The following is a 25,833-nucleotide window of genomic DNA, read 5'->3' as shown; positions in this document are numbered from 1 at the left end:
AAGGAAAAAAATTTACAACTTATATCACAAAGGGTTAGTATCCCTAAAATATAAAGAGCATCTAAAAATTGAGGCAAAAAAGACCAAGAAACCTATCGAAAGTGGGCAAGATACATGAAGAAGTTCACATAAAAAGAAATGCCAATGTCCTCGACATATACAAAAATATGCTCAGCCCCACTCATAATTTTTAAAAACCACAAATTCAAACCACACGGAGATTCTTTTTCTCGCTTATCAGATTAGCAAAACTCCAAGCGTTTGACAACACTCTGTTGGCAATGCCATGGGGACACAGGGGTTCTCACATCTTGCTAGTGGAACGCAAAAAAGTAAAGCCTCCATGGAGGAGAATTTGGCAATATCTAGCGATTTACCCTTTGTCCCCACAATCCCACGGATTCTAACGCAAAGACACACACCAAGACCCTATGGCCATCTGCTGATGGGATGCCTGCACCTGAGTATCTCTATTGGAACCTGATCAAATCCAAAAGCACATCAATCATCTCCACCACCATCACCCCATCCCTCTTCCTACATTGCCTGTATTGTGTGAACGGGCACCACAGTCCATCTGCGACCCAGGCCAGGAAAGTGGGAGCTGTCCTAGACTCCTCCCTCTACTCAAATAGTAATCAAGACCTTTTAAATATCTTCTGTGTGTCCCTCTTCTCCATCCCACTCCCACTATACTCTAGTTTGGACAGTCTTCATCTTTAACTTGTATTACTGCAGCAGGCTCTGGATCAGTCAGTCAGGGTCCAGTAAGGAGAGAGAAACCACACCAGGTACTCTAACAGAGGGAATTTAACATATGGACTATAATGCAAGGAACTGCCAACTTGGTATAAAGTTGTTATCTAGATAACTGAAAGGGTAAAAAAAAGAATTCTAAGGCAGCTTAGCTGTTTTTAAACCTTAGCCAAATCACCTGGAGGACCTGTTAAAAGGCAGACTGTTGAGGACAGCTACCAGAGTCTCTGATGGGTCTGGGATGGGGCTTGGAGTTTTGCAATTCTCACAAGTTCCCAGCCGATACTGATGCTGCTGGTCTGGGGACCACACTCTGAGAACTACAGCTCTAAGATAGGAGAGAAGTAGCAACTGCAGGAAGCAGGGACCACACCTAGAGCTGGGGAAACACAGATGCAAAAGAAGGGGCACTAGCCAGCTGGCGCTGCTGTTTCTGATGAGACTGGTTTTGCCAGAGTTAGAAAACTACAAATTGGATTCAGCAGCTGCTACAGGAAGACAGTACTGCTGCTGCTGCTGCTGCCACTGCCACCACCATCAGAGTGAAGTGTTGCTGGGTAACACTCACAAGAACAGCAGGCAAGTCAGTCCCTTCTGCATAAGGTGACCAAGCACCCTGGGAAGAGTTTCCCAGGAAGCAGAACTTTCAGTGCTAAAACTGGAGAAGTCCTGGGAAAACCAGGATGAGTTAATCACCCCACTTCTGCAACCTCCTAGTAAACCCCATTGCCAGGGTCTAAAACAGAACCACCTGGTAAAGCAGAAATGTGGTTTCCCAGCTCAGCATCACAAAGCAAAACATAGGAGGGTGGGTTGGGAGCTCAGAGACAATAACTTCATAATCGACGCTGACTACACGTGGTCTTCCCGGTCCTCTGCAATCCATCCTCAGGGGCGCCGTCAAGAGAAACTTTATAAATAGGTATAACTGATCACTTCAGACTCTTGCCAAAGTTTTTTCAATAGCTGCCTGTGATATTGTGATTCATATTAAGAAAGATACGTTTGGTTTTTGTCCCCTTTCCTGACACAGAGTCCCTAAAACCCTTGGATTTCTTAAGTGATAAGAGCGATAAAAGTGAAAAGAGTGTCTTATTCTTCACAAGCCCCTTTCAACCACACCCGAGTTTATGGTAATGCAGTGGCTGTTGCCAACTTTCACTGTGTCCCACACTTCGCCCTGTGCATCTCTTCCATTCAACCATTCCAGAGGTGCATCCTTTTTACAGGTAAGTAAACTGTTTTCCTGAGTTCTGTGAGCTGTTCTAGCAAATGATCGAACCCGAGGAGGGGGTGATGGGAACCCCCGATGTGTAGCCAAGTGGGACAGAGGTTGCAGGTAACCTGAAGGCCCACTGCTTGCCATAGGTATCTGAGTTGGGGGTTAGGCTTGCGGGACTGAGCCCTTAACCTGGGTGGGATCTCAAGCTAACTCCAGGTAGGTGGTGTCAGAATTGAATTGAATTCTAAGACATGCAGTTGGTGTCCCCAGAGAATTGGAGAATTTCTCGGTGTGGGAAAAACCTCCACAGGTTTGCTGACTGGTACTGAGAGCTGAGTGGTGACTAGAGGAGGAAACAGCGTTTTTCCTTTTCACTGCCTGCCAGCCAATCAGGGTGAAATTCCAACTTTATTTTTAAATGTAATTATTTACTTATTTATTATTTTTGGCTGCATTGGGTCTCCGTTGCTGTACGCCGGCTTTCTCTAGTTGTGGAGAGCGGGGGCTACTCTTCATTGCCGTGCACAGGCTTCTCTTGTTGCCGAGCATGGGCTCTAGGTGCCGGCTTCAGCTGTTGTGGCACGCAGGCTTCATTAGTTGTGGCATGAAGGCTCTAGAGCACAGGCTCAGTAGTTGTGGGGCATGGGCTTAGCTGCTCTGCAGCATGTGGGATCTTCCCGGACCAGGGCTCAAACCCGTGTCCCCTGCATTGGCAGGTGGATTCTTAACCACTGCGCTACCAGGGAAGTCCCCCAACTTTTTAATGTAGCATAAAAGGCTCTTCAAGGTTATCTTCAGTGCAGTCTCATCTCCTTTCCTGAACTTTATGTTCCTGAAATACAGAAATTTTTGAGTTTCCTAAAGCAAATCGTGTTCTCAAGTCGCTATGCTTTGAATATACTATTGCCTCATCTGTCGAAAAGCACATAAATTCCTTTTTCAGAGGAAAACAGAAGATCAGAATATGTGCTTCCCCTTTAAGAATGGAAGTTAGTTTTCAACCCATAAAATGTTAGCTGGATTTGAAGGCCAAAGACAATCTCAAAGCAAATGAGTTTTTTGAATTCCACAGTAGTTACTGTTCTCAAGTTTTTAACACCCAAGGAGAAAAAAGATAAGAACACTTCCAGTGTTAATGAAACTTGTTAGTTTTTTTGTCCTGTTAAAGATATTTATACTTGAATTTTTTTTAAGGCTTGGAATATTTTTAGATGAAATCCATAAGTGAAAAGCAATGGTTGCTTTAAAAATTAGAGACGGTTTATAAAGTCGTAAAAATTAGAGTCGGTTATAAAGTCGTATAAAGATGATAAAAAAAGATTCAGTAATAATTTACAAAGCTTGTTCTTAAATTCAAAGTCTATTAAGATCCTTATGTGGTTATGTGGTTAAGAGAGAGATTTTGCTTTTTTTCTGTTTCTACTGCAATACTTTTTTTTTTAATTAAGTGATTTATGACCAGTCTTGTTTGGTTTTTCTCCAGCATAAATTCCCCCGTGAAAAACGACTTCCAAGGCAAACACTGAGCTGTTTATAGGACCCCACTGGATTCAATATCTTCCTCCAGTGAGTTGGATTATAACTATTTGCATGACCATCCTTCCCCTACACTGATCCTCCTTTTAGCCAGTAACTGTGGGTTTTGGTCTTCAGACTCCACACTGGTAGCACAATATCTTTCGTAGGATGGACACCTGTGAGTGAATGTAACAGCACTTTTGATGAAACCGAGTTCCCATGCAGCCCAATGCAGATGATCGTTATTTAACCCTGGGCAAGCTTGACTTGGGCAATGGTTGCCTGACTCTCCGGTGACTCGTGGACAGAAGGCGGAGTGCAGGGGGCAGGAGTGAGCGCTCTGGAGTCAGACTGCTCTACTTGGCAGTTGCCCGTTCCGTGCACTTGGGCAAGTGATTGAACTGCCCAGGGCCTGCCTGCCTTTCCTATAGAATAGTGGTGGTAATGATGGTTCCCACCTCCTCCTCCGTCGCAGTGAGGATTAAATGAGGTGATGCATGTTAGGTCCAGAGCACAGTGCTTGACACTTTTGAGTGTAAATATTCACTGTTGGAGTTATTTTCTTTGAAACGCAGTCAGTGGTACTCACTTCATAGTGTTTTGTTTTAAGGACTAAATGGAGTGACGTGGTCAGTGACTGACAGTGATCTGACATATAGCAGGCACTCCTGCTTGTCTCCTTTACTTATTCTGGGGCAGTTCTGTCTCCCCAGAATGCACCCAGCTGAGTGGCTAGCTCTGCTACTTCTTGTGTATCACCCAGGGGGAGAAAAAGTTCTTCTCCGAAAGAAGGAACACTGGTTTACGCCAGAACTAATGGAGTGGAGTTGAAGGGCAGCATTGAAGACTGGTGAGAGATGAGGCAGGTGTTAGTTTGCTGGGGCTGCTATAACAGAATAGCATAGACTGGGTGGCTTAACAACAGAAATTTATTTTCTCACAGTTCTGGAGGTTGGAAGTCCAGTATCAAGGTGCCAGAAGGGTTGGTTTCTCTTGAGGGCTCTCTCCTTGGCTTGCAGACAGCCACCTTCTCACTGTGTCCTCACGTGGCCTTTTCTCTTCGTGCACATGCCTTTCATGTCTCTTCCTCTTCCAATAAGGACACCAGTCCTATTGGATTAGGGCCCCAGCCTTATAACCTCATTTAACCTTAATTACCTCCCTAAAAACCCTATCTCCAAACTCAGCCACACTTGGGGGTCAGGGCTTCAATGTACAGATTTGAGGGGGGAGGGCATTATTCAGTCCAGAACAATGTGATAAGGCAGGAGATGAGTAGGGACCAGAACCAGATCACAAAGGGCTGGCTTGGGGGCTTTCTTCTTCACGCACCCACCCCTGGTCTCCTGGGAATTGGCTCCATGGAGAGTCTCTTTCTGTCCTTTACCTTCCAGACAGGACTAAGCACAGCTCAACGGTGCATTTTTCAAGGTTGCCTGGGATTAGGGAGTTCCCTGATGGCCTAGTGGTTAGGATTCTGGGCTTCCAATGCCGTGGCCTGGGTTCGGTCCCTGGTCAGGGAACTGAGATACTGTAAAGTGCATGGCACAGCCAAAAAATAAATTAAAAAGGGTTGCCTGGGTAAGAGCAGATCCAGTGGAAATCACTAGAGGGAAGTTGCCTGGAGAGCAAGCACACCCGGGAGGGATTATGCAAATTAGATGTACAGGATTCCCCCCTCCCCCCACTCCCCCCCCCCCAGTTAGGCTTCCTTTTTTTTTTTTGGCTGTGTTGGGTCTTCGTTGCTGCACGTGGGCTTTCTCTAGTTTCATCGAGAGGGGGTTACTCTTTGTTGTGGTATGTGGGCTTCTCACTGCGGTGGCTTCTCTTGCTGCAGAGCACCGGCTCTAGGCACGCGGGCTTCAGTGGTTGCAGTGCATGGGCTCTAGGGCGAGCGGGCTTCGGTAGTTGTGGCTCGCAGGCTCGGTAGTTGTGGCTCGCAGGCTCTAAAGAGCAGGCTTGGTAGTTGTGGCACACGGGCTTAGTTGCTCCATGGCATGTGGGATCTTCCCGGACCAGGGCTCAAACCCATGTCCCCTGCACTGGCAGGCGGATTCCTAACCACTGTGCCACCAGGGAAGTACCAGGCTTCCTTCTTTGAGTCAGTGGCCCAGGGCTTTTGAAAAAGAGCCTAAACCTGAACAGAGCAGTCCATTAATTCCTGCATTCCACAAATCTGAGTGCCCACTGCTCCAGGGACTGTTCTAGGCCCTGGGGCTCTCGCAGAGTTTAGGTTCTAGGCCTGCACCGTCCAGTATAATATTATCAATATTAAGCACTTGGAATGTGGCTAGTCTGGATTGAGATGTCCTGAAGTATAAACTACACACCAGATTTCAAAGACAATATAAAATATCTCATTAATAAGTTTTCTATTAAATGCATGCTAAAATCGTATGTCCAATACATTGTATTAAATACAATATGTATTATTAAAGTTAATTCCATCTATTTCTTTTTAACGTATTTTTTTTAAACAGGATTCCTGGAAATTTGACATGATATATGTGACTCACATTTGTGGCTCACATTCTATTTCTCTTGGACTGTGCTGTTCTAGAAGCTCCACCTGGAGACTCTGATCAAGCTCCTTCTAATGGACATAATCAGAGGGGACCTTAACTTGGACCACCATTCTTAAGGATTAGGCAATTTGGAGCAAATGCCTCTAGCTGATGATAGCTGTTTTAAAGTAAGCTGTGAGGATGGGGGAAAAAAATGGGAAAAGGGGGGAAAGAAATGAGATCAGCAACAGCTGGAGAGACCAGAGAGGGACAAAGAGTGCTCTGAGGCCTGAGAGCACATTTCCAACTTGCCCTCTGTAGTAGGCAGAAAAATGACCCTCCAAAGATGTCCATGTCCTAATGCCTGGAACCTGTCCATATGTTATCTTACATGGCAAAAGGGAGACGCTGCAAATATGATTAAGCTAAGGATTTTGAGATGGGGAGAGGATTCCAGATTATCCAGGTAGACCCAATGTAATCACAAGCGTCCTTATAAGTGAAAGAGGGAGGCAGGAGAGTCAGAGAAGATGTGAGGATGGAAGCAGAGCTCAGAGTGATGTCACGCTGCCTCTGAAGATGAAGGAAGGGGCCACGAGCCAAGGAGTGCAGGTGGTCTCTAGAAGCTGGAAAAGGCAAGTAAATGGGTTCTCCCCTCAAGCCTCCATAAGGAATGCAGCCCTATGACACTTTGATTTTAGCCCAGTGAGAGGGATTTTACACTTCTAACCTCCAGAATTGTAAGACAGTAAATTCGTGTTCTTGTAAGCCACTAAGTTTTTGGTAATTTGTTATAGGAGCTATAGGAAACGAATCCACTCACTTGCCTGCTGGATCTTTCTTTCTTTTTCCTTTCTTTCTTTTTCTTTCTTTCTCCTTCCTTCCTTCCTTCCTTCCTTCCTTCCTTCCTTCCTTCCTCCCTCCCTCCCTCCCTCCCTCCCTCCCTTCCTTCCTTCCTTTCTTTCTTTCTGTCTTTTTCCTTCCTTTCTTCCTTCCTTCCTCCCTCCCTCCCTCCCTCCCTCCCTTTCTTTCTTTCTTTCTTTTTCTCTCCCCCTCTTTTTTTTTCCTGGATATTTCTTTTGAGTCACACTCCTCACTAGCTGAGAGAGCCACTTCCTTCTAAGGCGTAGTGGGGACAGCCCTGGCTCGGTCTTCAGTATACCCTGTGGGTCTCTGGACAAATCTCTTTTCCTCTGTTGAGGAGCAAGGAGATTGGGAAAACTGTGTGGAGTTCTAGTGGAGAGGACTGGCATATTTGTCTGCACTGGGTATCAGCATAGACGCCTTTCTAAAATTAGGACAGAAGAAGTCCCAAAGAATTGGCTAGTTGTTCAACACGCTGAGTCCTTTAAATGAGATAAATCATCTCATTTAATTCTGAGAAGAGCCCTATGACTTAGATATCTATGAGTATCCCATTTTAAAGCTAAGGAAACCAAGGTCAGAGAGGTTAGGTAACTTGCCCACAATGACTAAGACAGAAAACTATGAGCCAAGAGTCAAACCTAGGTTTACAGACTGCTGAGAACCACCCTTCTTACTGATGGGAGAGACCATGACGAACAGGATGGATCCGTAAGTTTTATTCATTCATTCATTCATCTCACAGCTGGCTGGGCCCCTGTGCTTAGAATTCAGGGTACAGTGATAAACAACTCAGGCCGGACTCTTACAGCATGGAAGTCACATTCTATCAGAAGGACACCAACAACTCAGAAGTGAGCTGATTGTGATGAGAATGATGAGGAACATTAAGAGAGTAAAGTGAGAGGGAGTAGATGGGACTAGGAGGCTACCTTCTGAAGCAATATGTGGTTCTGAACTTGAGAGCCCACTGCCCTCCAAGGGGTGTCATGACCAAATTCATCATGTTTCCTCTCTTTTGTTTCCCTTGGTAATCCCCCCAAACACAAGCTCATCTCGTCATCTCAGGTTCTCTCATCTCCATCATTCTCTGTGTTGTCTTTTGCTCTACCGGCTCCTGCCTCACTCCATCCTTCCCAAACTCTTCCACTGCAACCCCTGTAAACCTTTCCCTCGATGTTCCCTCCAACTCTTATCTTAACTAAAACAGGACCATTCTCCAAAGATAATCCCACAATCCTAACTGAAGGCTCTTCATCCCCCCCGCTTGCCAAACACCTCAAGGTCTGGAGGAGGAGAGAAGTAATCAGGATATGCTGCGGAAACAAATGAACCCAAGTCCCAGTGACTCACATAAAGGTAGAGACTCACACTTGTGCCATGTCCAACATGGGTGGGCTGGGCTCTGCTCCACTTCTTCCTTCATTAACCTGGGCTGATGGGGCAGCCTCTGAAACACTGCCACCCTCCTGGCAGAGGGAAAAGAGACATGGACAGCCATGAGCTGGCTCTTGAAGCTTCAGCTTGGAAGAGATGTACATCACGGTGTTCACATTTCATTGGCTAAAGCGAGTCATATGGCCAAGCTTGATATCAAGTGGGGATATTTCAGGAGAGACAGCAAACACTGTGGACAGTAATACACCCTGCCATTCCTTGGCGTCCCAAAGCTATGTCCAGATATTATTATTCCTTCTCCATACTCTTAAAAAAAAAGATCCTTCTTCCCCTTAACAGACCTCCTAGAGTAACAGCTAGACCTCTTCTCTCCTCTCTCTTCTCTCCTGGCTCTTCTGTCTCCCTAGAAATCTGAGAGTCACACTTACCTCCACCTGCTCCCTCACTCCATATCAGATCCTTTCCCATGTGCCAGAGATTCAAAATCTGTCACTTCTCTCGGTCCCCACAGAAGCTACCCTCCTCCAAGCCATCACCATCTCTCTCCTGTACTACTACAACAGCAACCTTCCAAATCTTGCTCTACAATCCATGCATGATCTAGTAGTCACTTCCCTGCTTAATCCTTCTGTGGGCCCTTCCAGGGCCCCCACTGGGACCCCACGGACAGACCAGGGCCCTCACCGGGACCCCACGGACAGACCAGGGCCTCACCAGGACCCCATGGACAGACAAGGGCCCCACCAGGACTCCACGGTCAGATCAGGTCCCCCACTGGAACCCCACACAGAGACCAGACCATTGTCCTTCAGGGAGAGTCTAAAATCCTTACCCTTTCCCATTCCCAGATCCCTCTTCCCAGCAGGCTTCTGCTTGCTGCCTCAGCCTGGGCCACCATCCCCGTCACTCCACAGTCCCGCCACGGGGGGCTTCCTCAGTGTCATGAACTGATACTTTAATTACTTTAGGGCTTTCACAACCCAGTTCTCTTGAATCTGAAACTCTCTCCCTTCCCACCCCTCCTCATCTTTCAGGTCTCAGCTTCCTCACTGAGGCCTTCAGGTCTAGTTGGTTCTTTCTGTGCCTGTGCTCCCGCAGCACCCCTACTGCCCCTTCTGAAACACTCATTCTTTTTTTTTTTTAATGATATTGTAGATGTATTTAATGTTTTTTTCTTCAATTTTTTCTTATTGCAGTATAGTTGACTTACAATGTGGGCCAATAACTGCTGTACAGCAAAGTGACTCATTTGTACACTTATATACATTCTTTTTTATATTCTTTTCCATTATGGTTTATCACAGGATAGTGAATCGAGTTCCCTGTGCTATACAGTAGGACTTTGTTGTTTAACCATTCTAAAGGTAATAGTTTGCACCTGCCAACCCCAAACTCCCAGTCCCTCCCTCTCCCTACCCCCATCCCCCTTGGCAACCACAAGTCTGTTGTCTATGTCTATGAGTCTGCTTCTGTTCTGGATCAATAGATAGGTTCATTTGTGCCACATTTTAGATTCCACATAGAAGTGATATCATATGGTATTTGTCTTTCTCTTTCTGACATACTTCACTGAGTATGATGATCTCTAGTTGCGCTGCATCCAGGTTGCTGCAAATGCCATTATTCCATTCTTTTTTATGGCTGAGTAATATTCCATTGTGTATATGTACCACATCTTCTTTATCCATTCATCTGTTGATGGACATTACATTTATGTCAGAGAATGTTTTGCCTATGCTCTCTTCTGGGAGTTTTATGGTGTCATGTCTTATGTTTAAGTCTTTAAACCATTTTGTGAAACATTCACTCCTGTGAGAGCTTGCTCGCCCAGATTTGGAGCTGTGTGAAGGCAGAGACTGCCTGCTCAGCTGCTATATGCCCAATACATTGACTGTGCTCAGGAAATATTTTTCCAGTGAGAGAATGAATTTGTCATACTTGAAGTCTGGGGGAGGGAATTAATAAAGGTGAATAGATGCAATTATTTATGATTGAATGAGCCTCCCGAGGTAATCAAGAGAGGCAAAAGAGGGCTGGGATGCTTGCGCCACCGCTGAATCACTTAGTCCTAAACTCACTGGACATCATTCCCTTCCTGCATTTCCCCCTGTGTTTCTAGACGTCATAAAATGCCTTCCTCACCCACACCTATTCAGAGAATCTGGTTTCGGGCCTGAGAGAGTGCTTCTGCCCCCCTTCCCCCTCCCTAACTCCTGCTGTCCTCACCTCTCCCTCAGTCCTCCTCAGCACATCCCACAGGTCCTCTACACCAAGTCAGCTGGAAAGGCTGGAGCATCACCAAGATGTTGCCTGGCCTCAGATTCATTCCTGAGCAGAAGGACCCTGAAAAAAGAAACATGATACATGAGTGAGACACATCCTAGGCCTGGGCTTGTTGAGTCTGTCTGCCAAACCAGGCTGTGCAATGGGTGTGATGGGAACAGCTTTGGAAAGGCCCCAGTGTCAAATCATAGTTCCTCCTTCTGTGCTACTAAGATGGTGTCTGAAATTATAGCATTGGAGACAGTATTAGTCTGCTGGGGCTGCCATAACAAAGTACCACAGATTGGGTGGCTTAAACAACAACAGAAATTTATTTCTCACAGTTCTGGAGACTAGATGCCCAAGATCAAGGTGTGGGCAGATTTGGCTTCTTCTGAGGTCTCTCTCCTTGGCTTGCAGATGACTGCCTTCTTTCCCCTGTGCACACACATCCCTGGTGTCTCTTTGGGGTTTTTTTGTTTTATTTCGTTAAATATTTTATTTATTTATTTGGCTGCGCCTGATCTTAGTTGGGGCACGTGGGATCTTTTAGTTGCTGCCTGCAGAATCTTTAGTTGCGGCATTTAGGGTCTTTAGTTGTGGCATGCAAACCCTTAGTTGCAACATATGGGATCTAGCTCCCTGACCAGGGATTGAACCCAGGCCCCCTGCATTGGAAGCACAGAGTCTTAGCCACTGGACCACGAGGGAACTCCCTCTGGTGTCTCTTTGTGTGTTCAATTTTCTTCTTCTTATAAGGACACCAGTCACGATTAGATTAGGACCCACCCTAATGGCCTCGTTTCCACTTAACCTCTTTTTTTTTCAGTGTTTTAAGATTTTTAAATTTAATTTGAAATGAAATACAATTATTCATTCAACAAATTGGAAAATATTAAAACAACTGACATTATCTAGAGTGGGGAAAGAAATAAAGTTTTATACACTGCTGACGTGACAGTAAATCATCACAACCTTTTAGGAAAGGCATTTCCTGTTAAAAGTTTTTTAAAAGGGGGCATAAAGCTGTGACAAAAGTGTTATCTTGAGGAATCCATACTACAGGAACGAAGGGATTAGTAGCTAAGGATATGCTTCAGTAGCTAAAGATATGTTGTATATAACAGCACTAGAAGGCAATCACAACAAAACCAATCTGAATTGGAGACCATCTGAACGTCTGTTAACAGGGAAATGACTGACTAAATTATGGTATTTCCAATTCTATGGCTCATTCATTCACTCACCATATATATTTTTCGAGGCAGGCATTGTTTTACTGTATGCCAGGCATTGTTCTAGATACTGGGGGTAAGGAAGTGAATAATATAGATTTGACCTCTTTATCATGAAGCTTAGTGTCCGTGTGTGTGTGTGTGTGTGTGTGCACGTGTGTGTGTGTATGTGTGTGTAGCAAGGGAGAGACAAAAATGATAAATGATAATAATAATAACAACAGCAACCATAAAACAAGTCAGTTAACCTTTAGAATAATTGCCTGTTTCTAGAGGCAGGTACCTTGGGTTTTTCACTGAAAAAATTACATCCAGATTTTTACTCTGCTTTGAAATCTTTGTGTCCTGATTAGTTGCTCCTGGTGTGTCCTCTCATTGTATTTTGGAAATTTATTTTTTAAATTTTTTTTAACATCTTTATTGGGGTATAATTGCTTTACAATGGTGTGTTAGTTTCTGCTTTATAACAAAGTGAATCAGTTATACAGATGTTCCCATATCTCTTCCCTCTTGCTGTATTTTGGAAATTTTTAATGGCACTTATCCTACTTTATTTTTATGTTTTTTAAGTGAAACTTCAGACTTTATCTGGATTTCCCTAGTTTTTCCACCAATGTTCTTTTTCCTTTCCGGGATCCCAAGCAGGATGCCACATTGCATCTATTTTTATTTTTCCTAGCTTTATTGACATATAATTGACATAGAACAATTGTATAAGTTTAAGGTATATGATGGAACGATTCGATACATGCATATAGTACGAAATGATTACCACAATCAGGTTCGTTAGCACCTCTATCACCTCACACAATTACCATTGTTTTGTTGTCCACTTAACCTCTTTAGAGGCCCTAGCTCCAAATACAGTCATTTTGAGGTACTGAGGATGAGGCCTTCAACATATGACTTTGGGGGTGGGGTGGGGGGAGACACAATTCAGCCCGTAAGAAACATTCCTTAGTTTTAGGATATTAACAGTTCTTCAGTGTTCTCTGAATAAGAGAACTATCAGATTAATGAGTAATTGAATTTGCTGTCCATGAAAGCTAGGGGCAGGATATAATTAATTTAAAAATGAATAGGTACAGTTAATTGTATGTAAACTAGCTCTCTGATTCAACGAGAGCAGGTGAGGCCTGGAGGCCCAGACACTTCCTCTTGGTTGGGCCATTCTTGAAGGAGAGACAGTGTGCCTTAAGTATATCCTTGCAGACCAAAACCAAGAAACATGGATCCAGAGAAGTAAAGAGAGCTCTAGACTCAGCACTTTTCCTGGGGTTAACTGCATGAAGCCTGGGTGTTAATGAACCATGTTCACAGGAGAGAAGTCCTGGGACTTAAGCAGAGTGAGAGGAAAGATCAGAGACCTATATAAAAAATTCTAGAACCTGAGGGCAAACCTTCAGTTGGTACTTTTTTAAAAAGCTCTCCATCTGAAAAAGATGGTGGGAATATATGTTTGTCTCCGCCTTTATGATGAGTAAATCAAGAGAAAAAGATTTCCCCTGAGAGTTCCTAACAGTAAGTCCATATTCCTGTGGGTTTAAAGCCTAAATTTGTACTATCTGTGTAACCTGAAAGACAAAATTTTAGAGTGGTCCCAAGTTGGCTATTCCCATAGGTACACGGCATAAGCAAACACTAACTCTATCCAGGGAAATGCGTTTTAAACCCAGGCTTTAAAGAATTTCCACAGATAAAATCCCAAGGAATGTGAGTTCCACAAACCACACAAGCAGAAGCAATAAACCTCAGAACCATACTCAGAGTTGGTATAAATATTGAAATTATAAGGTACTGAATATAAAATAAATAAATGTTTAAAGAGATTGAAGATGGCGTTTAAAAAATACTGAAGGAAAAACAGAGTATCAAGATTGGCAAGGAAGATTTGAACAAGAAAAACTAGAAATTACATATATGAAAAATTTAAAACCCAGTGGACATATTAAATAGATTATATCACAGCTGAAAGGAGAAGAAACTAGAACACATATGTACTTGAAGAAATTATACAGGGACTTCCCTGGTGGCACAGTGGTTAAGAATCCGCCTGCCAATGCAGGGACATGGGTTCAAGCCCTGGTCCGGGAAGATCTCACATGCCGCGGAGCAACTAAGCCCATGCGCCATAAATACTGAGCCCGCGTGCCACAGGTACTGAAGCCCACGCACCTAGAGCCCATGCTCCGCAACAAGAACAGCCACCGCAATGAGAAGCCCGCGCACCACAACGAAGAGTAGCCCCTGCTTGCCACAACTAGAGAAAGCCCTCATGCAGCAACGAAGACCCAATGCAGCCAAAAATTAATTAATTAATTAATTTAAAAAAAGAAAGAAATTACACAGAGCACAGCCCAGGGAGAAAAAAGACGGACATTATAAACAATGGGTTAAGAAATATGGGACAGAGTGGGAAGGTCCAACGTACATCTAATTCATGGTTTTAAATATTTATTTATTTATTTGGTTGCGCTGGGTCTTAGTTGCGGCTCGCCAGCTCCTAAGTTGCAGCTCGCTGGCTCCTTAGTTGTGGCATGCGAACTCTTAGTTGCGGCATGCATGTGGGATCTAGTTCCCTGACCAGGGATCAAATCCAGGCCCCCGCATTGGGAGCACAGAGTTTTAACAACGGTGCCACCAGGGAAGTCCCTAATTCATGGTTTAAGAACAAAAAAGATAATAGAAGGGAGAGAGGCATATATGAAGAGATCATATCTGGGAATTTTTCAGAATTGATGAAAGATTCTTCCTCAAATTCAGGAAACCCAATGAATCCCAGGCAGAACATATTTTAAAACATCCATGCTAGATATATAGTAAACTTTAGCACACTAAAGAGAAAATCATTAGACAAAGCCAAAGCATTACTTTTTATTTTTCAACAGCAATAATGGAAGCCAGAAGATAGTGGAATGAGACCCTCAAAGTGCCAAAATAAAATAACTGTCACACTAAAATTGTTTGTCCAGCAGAATCTTTCAAGAACAAAAATAAAATTATTGTTTAGACAAACCAAAAACTAGGAATTGATTCCCAGGACACCCTCTTCAAAAGAACTTCTAAGAGATATACTTCAGGAAGAATAAAACTAATCCTAGAATGAAGGTCTGAAATACAAGAAGGAATGATAAGAAAAGGAAAAATAAACAAAAAAAGGTAAACATATCAAAACTCTATCAAAAGTACAGTAACAATGTCAAATTTAGGTGTTTAAAAAAGAACTAACATCTTGAAAAACTTATAAATGGAGAGGATTTTGTTGAATACACATGAAGATATTTTTAGAGTAAACACTAAAAGAACAGCAAGTAAGTGTAAAACTTGCAACTAGCATAGAGGGGAAAATGGAAATGTTGGGAGGAGACTCAGTCCAAATGAATGCCATAAGGAGAATAACAGAAGAAAGCAAAACAGGAATGGATAATATGACTGGAGGAATTCTGTATCTCCCCTGTTTGGAGAGCAGATGAGAACATCTTTGTTCAAGATTAGGTGAAACATGATGTTTTATGGTTCTTAAATGGAAGTTCAAATATGTGTAGAAAGATATGTATGGATGCTGAGTGGTCGGGTGGGTGAACTGTGTTGGTGACTAGTCCATTGTTTCTTAACTCAAACCCACCCTTTTGCACTCTGCTTTGCGGCTCTGAGGCCGCCAGCTCCCTACTTGGTTCTTTTCAGAGGAAGCACAAGAAAGAAAGACAAAAGGCTGGAAGGGGAAAGTACGTGCTTCTTCGTGTTTTGCTTCCCTTTCCTGTTAGCATCACCCCGGCAGTGGTTCTTCCCCCTGATGGCAGCAGCTGACTCCTGTCTTTTCCATACTCTTAGTCTCATTTTTCTCTCTCTGACATACAAAGACCAGCTGTCCCCTTGTCAGAGGCCTGGGTTCCAGCTCTACTGGAGTATTCCTTCAAACTTCTAGATTCTAATAACCCTACCATGATTTTAATAACTCTATTATGTTTACATAATAGTAAACAACTAGAAACCTATTCCCTTTGTTGCCCCAGTCCTAGGGGGTGAAAGCTAATTTCTGCATCTATTATCTCTGATTAATACAATATCCCCATTTTGTCATCTCAACATCTATTTCACTAACTCAACCAATTCCTTTTATTAAATTCTCTCTGCTAACGTAACTGGTTCACTTTCTGTTTTTAGTACTCTGTCTCCTGTAGCCATATGACTAATTTTTGGCCAGTGGGATATTAGCAGAAGTAAGGTGGGCAACTTCTGTGTCATGTCCTTAAAATGAAGCTAATTGTTCCATACGTCTTCATTCTGTCTTCTCACAGAGGGGAACACAGATTTGGTGACCCTAAGATGGCTTCAACCGTATGAGTCAGGATGATGCTCAAAGCAGGGCAATAAGAAAGGTGGGACCTGATGACCTCTTGGGGCGAGGCCACCTACCTACTCTGGGATGTTTTGTGAAATAAATAAATGTCTTCTGAGGCACTGCATTCTGGACTCTCTTCATTATACCATAGTTATCCATATCAGTGTAAATGACTCTAAAAAACAAAAATACAGAAGCCTGGAAACTTAAATAATATAATATGAATAACTATTGAGTTAAAAAATAAAACATAAAAGAAATAAATCCTTATAACTGAATGGCAACAAAAGCACTACCAAAGCAATGATTCAACGGTAATCTATTGCTTTGAATATTTCTTATCAAAAGATTGAAAACAAATGAAGGAAGCCTCATTTTAGGAACTTAAATATGAAACAACAGAGAAAAATCCAAAAAAAAAAACCAGAAGAAAAAAATTTAAAGGCAGAAATTGACAAAGTAGAAAAATAGAGAAGATCAACAAAAACCGAAACTTGGCAACTTGAAATTCTAATAAGATAGAAATGCTTCAGGCAAGACTGATAGAAAAAAAGAAACATACAAATAAAAAACAAAATGCATAACTAAAAAGGGGGGAAACTATAGATATAGATATTCTTAAATGATAAAGTAAATTTTTGAACTACATAAACCAATACACTTGAAAACTGACAAAATGGACAAATTTCCACAAGAATAGAAAATGCCAATACTGAAACAAGAAACAGTAAACTTTGAAAAGACCAACAACAATTAAAGAACCTGAAATTTTAGTTAAAAGAAGTCCCAGAAGGTTTAACAGGGGAATTCTACCAAGCTTTCAAGGAACAAGTAATACCTGCTGTATACAAATTATTACAGGGAGAAGAAGAGAAATTCATTTTACAAAGCTGGTATATCCTTGATTCCTAAAGTGAATAGGAACAATTTAGGAAAAGAATATTAGAGGCCCATTTTACTTTCTAAGTGTAAATACAATTCCTAAATAAAATATTAGATAAGCAAATACAATAATGTATGAAAAATAAAACATAATTGAGTAGGTTTTAATAAACATCAGAAAGTTAACAATGTAATGCACTACATTATGGAATAAAGGAGGAAAGTCATATGGTCACCTCCATGGATTGAAAAAAACATTTAATAAACTTCAACATCTATTTATGATAAAAGCTCTCAGAAAACTAGGGATAGAAAGGAACTTCCATAATTTGATAAGGACTATCTACTAAAAATCTACCACACACCACACAATTAAGACAGAATTTTGGGCTTCCCTGGTGGCGCAATGGTTAAGAATCCGCCTGCCAATGCAGGGGACACAGGTTCGAGCCCTGGTCCGGGAAGATCCCACATGCCGCGGAGCAACTAAGCCCATGTGCCACAACTACTGAGCCTGCGCTCTAGAGTCCGCGAGCCACGACTACTGAGCCCATGCGCCACAACTGTTGAGCCCGCATGCCACAACTACTGAAGTCCGTGCGCCTAGAGCCCGTGCTCCACAACAAGAGAAGCCACCACAATGAGAAGCCCGTGCACGGCAAGGAAGAGTAACCCCCACTCACCGCAACTAGAGAGAAGCCCATGCACAGCAACAAAGACCCAACGCAGCCAAAAATAAATAAATTAAATAATTTTTTTAAAAAAAGACGGAACCTTAAGCTCATTCCCTTTAAGATCAGGAAGAACACAATCACTACTACTGTTCACTCCTAGGGGTCCTGACCATTGCAATAAGACATTATAAATATGTATATACGGAATGGGAGGGAGAATGACAAAACTGTCATTATTTGGATGTGATTTGGTATTCCATACAGAAACTCAAAACCATTAAAACTGTAAGTCAGCAAATTGGCCAAATAAAATATCAAACTGGAAAAATGAACAACATTCCTCTACATAATCGTAAACAACCAGAAACTCTAACAAAAAATAAGATTCCATTCAGAATAGTAACAAAAGTTTAAAAGTAATCTAGGAATTCACCTGTCAAGCCACAAGATGTTTATGAAGAAAAAAAGTTTAGGGAATTCCCTGGCGGTCCAGTGGTTAAGACTCCGAACTTTCACTGCTAAGGCCCAGAGTTTGATCCCAAAAAAGAGGAATTTTCTGTATCAGATAAGATATACCCAAAAGCCAGAGTAAAAAAAAAAAGACAAAAGTGGAATGGCACATAAGCAGACAAACTGATCAAAGCAACAGAACAGAGAGGAAAGAAAGAGACACGTGTACATAAAAAACCTTGAGATATTTCAGAATAAGCATCCTAATCAGAAAGGAAAAGATGGATTGTTAAAGGATGGTATTGGGAAAACTGGTTCCTTATAAGGAGAAAAGAAAAGTTGGTTCCCTACCTCTCACCAAAATATGAAGGTCAAATAAATGGATTAGAGACCTAAATATGAAAGATAAATCTATAAAGCTAGTATATTCACTTCATAGGGCTGCCAGAACAAGGTACCACAAACTGCGTGGCTTAACACGACAGAAACGTATTGTCTCACAGTTCTGGAGGCTACCAGTACAAAATCAAGGTGTCAGTGGGGCCATGCTCCCTCTGGAAGCTGTAGGGGAATCCTTCCTTGCCTCTTCTCAGCTTTTGGTGGTTTACTGGTAATCTTTGGAGTTCCTCAGCTTGCAGCTGCATTGCATAACTCCAATCTCAGCCTTCCTCATCACATGGTATTCTCCCTCTCTGTGTTTGTCTTCAAGTGACTGTCTTCTTATAAGGACGTCAGTCATATCGGATTAGGGGCCCATCCTATGACAGTATGACCTCATCTTAATTTAACTAATTACATCTGCAACTACTCTGCTTCCAAATGAGAGCACATTCTGGAGTATGGGGGCGGGGGGCGGTTAGGATTTCAACATATCTGTTTTTTGGTTTTTTTGTGTGTGTGTGGTACGCGGGCCTCTCACCGTTGCGGCCTCCCATTGCGGAGCACAGGCTCCGGACGCACAGGCTCAGCGGCCATGGCTCACGGGCCCAGCCGCTCCGCGACATGCGGGATCTTCCCAGACCGGGGCATGAACCCGTGTCCCCTGCATCGGCAGGCAGACTCTCCACCACTGCGCCACCAGGGAAGCCCAACATATCTGTTTTTAAGAGAAACAGTTCAACCCAGAACAGCTAGTAGAAAAATATAGAATATTTTTATGACTTTGGAGTGAATAAAGTTGTTTAAACCAAGAAAATATAAACTATATGAGATGAATTTGACTATATTAAGATTAAAGATTTCTTCCAAAGACATGATTGAAAAAGTTAACTAATAAGTGACAAACCGGGAGAAGATATTTTCAGCTTCAAAAAAAAAATGTGATTAATATCCAGAATATACAATAAAATCCTGCAAATATTTAGGAGTAGGAATCCCAATATAAAAATGGAGGGACGGGTCTTCCCTGGTGGCGCAGTGCTTGAGGGTCCGCCTGCCGATGCAGGGGACACGGGTTCGTGCCCCGGTCCGGGAGGATCCCACGTGCCGCGGAGTGGCTGGGCCCGTGAACCATGGCCGCTGAGCCCGCGTGCCCGGAGCCTGTGCTCCGCAACGGGAGAGGCCACGACAGTGAGAGGCCCGCGTACTGCAAAAAAAAAAAAAAAAAAAAAAAATAATGGAGGGACTTCCCTGACAGTCCAGTGGTTAAGACTCCATGCTCCCAATGCAGGGGACACAGGTTCGATCCCTGGTTGGGGAAGATCCCACATGCCGTGTGGGGCGGGGCAAAAGATATGAATAGGCAATTAACATAAAAGGAAATCTATCTAGCTAACAAGTCTGAAGAGATGCTCAACCTCCCTCAAAATCAGTTAGAAAATTACAACATATTTTAAATTCATCAGAGTGGTCAAAATTAAAAGGTCAGAGAGGAGCTAGTATTAGTAAAGACATATAGAATTTGGAACTATCATGCACCTTTGGTTAGCATAATGCAGTATGTATATCCTATGATCCAGCAATCCCAATCTTGGTATATAATCCAGAGAAACTCTCACACAAGTCCCAAAGGATATAAGTACAAGATTGTTGATTGAAGTATTGTTTGTAGTAGCAAAGAATTCAAGGCAATGTAGGTCTTCTTCATTAGTAGGTGAATAATTAAGGATGGTGAACTAATAAATTGGAGTGCTGTGCAGCAAACAGACACAATTAACTAGATACACAAACAACACGGACTGCTCTTAAAACAATATTGAGCAAAAAAATGTAAAAATAGAAATGTACTTAGTATAATTTTTGTAAATTAAAAACATATACAAATAGAAAGCACTATACATGTTTTAGAAATATAGACATATCCAAGAACCATAAATTAAACATAAATCAGAAAGTGTGTCTTTGAGGTGGAGGAAGAAATAAAAGTGGGAATGGGGATATGGAGAAAAAATAAGAGGATAGCTTTACACAAACTATTGCTATAGTGTGTCAGAAATGAAGCAGTATGATAAAATCAACCCACAGAAAAAGAAAAAAAAAGAAGAATGAATGAAAGAGAACAGAAGTACCAAGGAAATGTTACGAAAAAAGACACATTAAAAGCAAAAATCATTACGAAGGACAGCAAAGGATATTTCATATTGATAAAAGGAATAATTCACTGGTGTCATATTAATATCATAAACCCTTATGCACCTAACAACATAACTTCAAAATATATAAAGTAAAAACTGATAGAGCTAAAATGAGAAATGAACATATCCTCACTCATAATGGGAGACTTTATTACACCTTCCAGAAGCCAATAGATCAAACAGGAAAAAAAGGGGCTTCCCTGGTGGCGCAGTGGTTGAGAATCTGCCTGCCGATGCAGGGGACGCGAGTTCGTTCCCCCGTCCGGGAGGATCCCACATGCCGCGGAGCAGCTGGGCCCGTGAGCCATGGCCGCTGAGCCTGCGCGTCCGGAGCCTGTGCTCCGCAACGGGAGAGGCCACAGCGGTGAGAGGCCCGCGACCGCAAAAAAAAAAAAAAAAAAAAAAACAAGATTAAAAAAAAGGTAAGGATATAATAGTTAAGAATTAGATCATTAATAAACTTGTATAGTCAGACCTCTTATCCCAACAACTAGAATGTACATCCTTTAAAAACAGGACACTTCCGGGCTTCCCTGCTGGCGCAGTGGTTGAGAGTCCGCCTGCCGATGCAGGGGACACGAGTTCGTGCCCCGGTCCGGGAGGATCCCACGTGCCGCGGAGCGGCTGGGCCCGTGAGCCATGGCCGCTGAGCCTGCGCGTCCGGAGCCTGTGCTCCACAACGGGAGAGGCCACAACAGTGAGAGGCCCGTGTACCGCAAAAAAAAAAACACAAAAAAACAGGACACTTCCAAAACAAAACAAAAAAATGCCACATACTAGGTCATAAAGGAAATCTCAACAAATTCCTAAGAATTTATGTCATTTGAAATACATTCATTAAATAAAATTAGAAATCAACTACAAAAGATAATCAAGGAAAAATCCATATACCTAGATATTAAAAACCACATTTCTAAATAATTGGGGGTTAAGGGGAATTGAAATTACACTTTTTTTTGGAACTGAATGACAATGAAAGCGCTACAAATCAAAACCTGGGTATACATAACAACAAAATAAATACTAAAATGCAAAAAAATGAGTCAACAATTGAGGAAGAAATTAATGAAATAAAATACCCCCCCTCAAAACAAATAAGTAGACGAGATCATCAATAGAACAAAAAGCTGGGAGTTTTTTAAACACCAATAAAACAATATTGAGCAAAAAATGTAAAAACAGAAATGTTTTTCTATTTAAATTTTTGGCAAATTTGATCCAGAAAAATAAGAGAAGGAACAAATAAATATCAGGAAAGTCAAAAGAACTATAACTTCAGATCCATAGGATTCATAAGAAATAAAATGCATAAAGTTGTACCAATGAATCTGAAATCCTAGATAAAATATTGTTCTAGGCAAATATAAATTACAAAAATTTATCTCAGGAGAAAGTAAGAAATCTGAATAAACCAATATCCACAGAAGAGGTTGAAATTACAACCAAAGACCTACCAAAAAGGCACCAAGCATGGATGATCTTACAGTCAAATTCCACCAAATGTTCAAAGAACAGATAACTCCAATATATCACAAACCATTCCAGACTGCAGGAAAAGGTAGGTGGTTCCCCCAAATCGTAGAACAGAGCTAGCATTTCCCTTATGTCATAACTGGGCAAGGACAGCGCGAGAAAGAAAACCATGAGTCAGTCAATTCCATTCATGAAAACAAATGCACAACAGCCCTAAAGAACATGTTATTAAATCAAATCCAGCAATAGTGAAACAGAGGATGGTTCATCATTAACAGATTAAGGCAGAAAAGTCATCTGATCATATCAACAAATGCATAGAAAGCATCTGATAAAAGTCAATGCCTGCTTTTAAAAAAAAATAAACTTCTCAGCAAATTAGGAATAAAATTTAGAAATCTACTAGAAATCTACTGAAAACATCATACTTAATGATGAAACCTTAGGGGCATTCCTTTAAAATGTCTAGAACAAGACAAGCATTGTCCATTATCACCACTGTCATTCAACATTGTATTGGAACCCTCGGCCAAAGGGCGAGGGGTGAGAAATGAGTTATAAAGATTGGAAAAACTAAACTGTCTTTTTTTCCCTGGACACCAGGGTCATCTAACTGGAACAGTATAGAGAATTATCTGTCAAGCTATTCTAGAACAAATAAGAGTGAACTCAACAAGGTAGCCACATCCAAGTTCAGCATTAAAAACAGCAGTAACTGATTAGGAAAAAATAACAAAATCCCGGCCACAAGTAAATAAGTAAAAACAGTAAAATCCAGTGAGTGAACCAAAGAAAGCCATATAAGATATCCCAGGAAAAAAATTATACCTGTCCAAGAATAGAAGACTCAATATTACAAAGTCATATTCTCCCCAAATTAATAATTTATTCATTATAATCCCAATCAAAATCCGAAGGACTTTTTTATGGATTTGACAAATGCTATTCCACTCTCCATTTCCATTATAGAGCCTACCAGGTTTAGAACCAAGCCGGGTCCCTCTCCTCACCTAAGTCTAGGCATCTGCTTGGAGACCACCTGTTCTGCTGCCCACCTTCTTTGACTTGAATCACCCCATAAACAATTGGTAAACAGAGTAAGGATGTCAGCATACCACAGCCATGTTGGTTAATATGCAATTTTCTCTAGGAAGTTAACGTTTTGAAGCAATCAAGGGCAAGGTTTCTCACAGGCAAAGAGGAAGCCTTAGTGATAAAAGAAGATCTTAAGGGGAAAAGCTGCAACTCTATAGAAACGTCTTCCTTTAGATCCACCGTGGATCGTTTAGTGATTTCAAAGACCCATTGCTTGCTAGAATGGTATGGTATGTGGCAAAGCTGTGAAAGCAGATGAAGAAACTGCAATGATATTTTCCCACATTAAAATAACAGATTAATGAGGAAGACTACACCTTGGATCAGATTTTTAATTTTGAAGAAAATGGTCTCCATTAGAAGTTAGTATCTCCAGCCGGCATCTCTGTGAAGGAAGTACAAGCCCCAGCCTTTAAGACTGCAAAGAAGGCACTTAAAGTATTGATTGCTAAGCACAAATACCCCGTGTATATTTAACTGTACTAGTATTTCTATTAGAATTCTTATTGGGACTTCCCTGGTGGTGCTGTGGATAAGACTCTGTGCTCCCAGTGCTGGGGGCCTCGGTTCCATTCCTGGTCAGGGAACTAGATCTCACATGCATGCCTTAACTAAGGAGCCCACGTGTGGCAACTAAGACCGGGTGCAACTAAACAAATATTAAAAAATAAATAAATAAGTAAACGTTATTGGTTTTGTAGCACTCTGATTACTAAGTTGCATACGTTTTGAGCAATCTGTCCCTAATTCTATTTTTCCCATAAAGCCTTGTCATTTTTAGTGCACTGTTTTGCAGAACTACAGGTTTTTCAGGAAAGCATGTATCAGGTTATAGCAGAAACGCCTGTACTCAGAATGAAGCGGGGCCTCTCTTCCAACAAGCATTCTTGAGAGGTCCAGAGCTTCCCTCACAGGAGAGCAGGTACCCACTTCCCTCTGAGCGTGGAACAATTTCCCAGGATACTGTGGGGCAGTTCTCTGGAATGTGGGCACCAGAGCCCATCAAAGTTCCCCTCTTCTCTCCTCCCGCCAGACCCCCAGACCACTAAGGAGAGGCTAAGTGAAAAGACGCAGAATTTTGCTGCTTACAAGCTTACAGATCTTGAGCAAGTCATCGAACCTCTGCAGGACTCAGTTTCCTCACTCTTTAAATGGGAAGGCAGTGTTTTTAAAAATCATGATTGTCGTGGTGGTAGTTGTTTTTAATTTTAAAATATGCTTTTGAGGGGCTTTCCTGGCGGTCGAGTGGTTAAGACTCCGAGTTTCCACTGCAGGGGACACCGGTTCCATCCCTGGTTGGGGAACTAAGATCTGCCGCACGGTGCGGCCAAAGAAAAAAGAAAAAGAGAGAGAGAAATATATGCCTTTGATTGTTGCTTTGCCATTTATAGTTGTGACCTTGGACAAGTGACTTTATTTCTCTATGCGTCATCTGTAAACTAGGGGCTTTGCGAGGATTTAACGCTACCATGTATGCAAAGCACTCAGCATAAGATGACCGTTAAGCCCCACAAAATTGAAATTCCCATTATGGAAGGCGGGGATTCTCGAGTTCTGACTGCAGAGGCAGAGGAACCCAGGGGAAAGCAGACGTGGTTGTGATTTCCCCAGGGACTCTACAAACATCCTCCCAGCCCTGTCTTCCCCCAGAGGCCTCACCATCAGCCTGACCCCCGCCCCCCGCCAGCTTCCTGGAGCCACCAAGCAGCTCTCCCTTGCCCGCGGTTGGGGGACTGCCCCACGGCGCCGGTTCGCGAACGGACTACACTTCCCGGCGTGCACCTCGGGTCGGGGCCCCGAGGGGCAGTCCAACTGCGGGGACCTAGTCCTGGCCTGCGTTAGTGGCTCCGGACAGTAACCACCACTCACGCAGCTGCTACTTTTCGCTTTGCGAAGAGCGTCAGTCACCGTCAACCCCACCTTGGGCCGCGGCCCCCGCAGGGCCTGTGAGGAGCGCTCGGCTCTCTCCTCCTCTCCTCCTCCAGGCGTCCGGCCCACGGCGTCCCAGGGAGGGCCTGAGGCCAGGCTTATCTCCCCGGGAGAATTCCTTCGCCCACGCGCACTCCTCACTTCGGCCCGAGGCCCGCAGCCGGGCTCTGGAGGCTGGGGGACTGGGAACCGACCAGGAAGTCGCGCTGCCGGAGACTACAACTCCCAGGCGGCACCGCGGCGCGGCGGCAGCGTGCACGTCACTCAGGCACTGCCTGCGGCCCCGGGAAGCGGCGCGGGCGGGGGCAGGGGCTGGGGCCGACCGGGAGCCCGATGCTGAGGATGGGGGCCGCCCGGCCGACCCGAGCGTGAGGAGGCCGAGGGGCGCGCCACCCCGTCCTGGGTGGGGGGGGCTCCGCCAGCCCCGCCCGCCCGGCGATCGTGGCCCGGGATGCGGAGCCGGGGGCCGCCGGTGGAGCTGCGCGGGGTGAGAGGCGCGGGGAAGGGGGCTGCCTGCTTCCCTCACCCTCGTCCCCCACCGGCGGACCCCGGCAGGAATTCGGCAGCCGCGCGGCCAGGCCTTCTTAGCGCCCTGACGTTTAGGGGGGAGAGGTGAACCCGCCGCCCTTCCCCCACCCCACCCTGCCTGGACAGCT

The 25,833-nt window shown here is 43.3% G+C and overlaps 1 long non-coding RNA gene across 1 annotated transcript; it reads right to left on the bottom strand.

Annotated features, from left to right (window-relative positions):
* Positions 1–8,225: 8,225 nt before the first annotated feature.
* On the bottom strand, positions 8,226–25,352 carry LOC309836497. The gene is made up of 3 exons (XR_014298155.1): positions 25,169–25,352; positions 10,489–10,605; positions 8,226–8,333 (listed from the first exon to the last, which is right to left on the bottom strand). It is a non-coding gene; the product is annotated as an uncharacterized lncRNA (long non-coding RNA).
* Between the last annotated feature and the right edge of the window lie 481 nt (positions 25,353–25,833).

This window comes from Grampus griseus, assembly GCF_964374135.1.
Source record: "Grampus griseus genome assembly, chromosome: 19".
NCBI classification, from domain to species: domain Eukaryota; kingdom Metazoa; phylum Chordata; class Mammalia; order Artiodactyla; family Delphinidae; genus Grampus; species Grampus griseus.
This window is presented reverse-complemented; position numbering and strand designations above follow the sequence as displayed.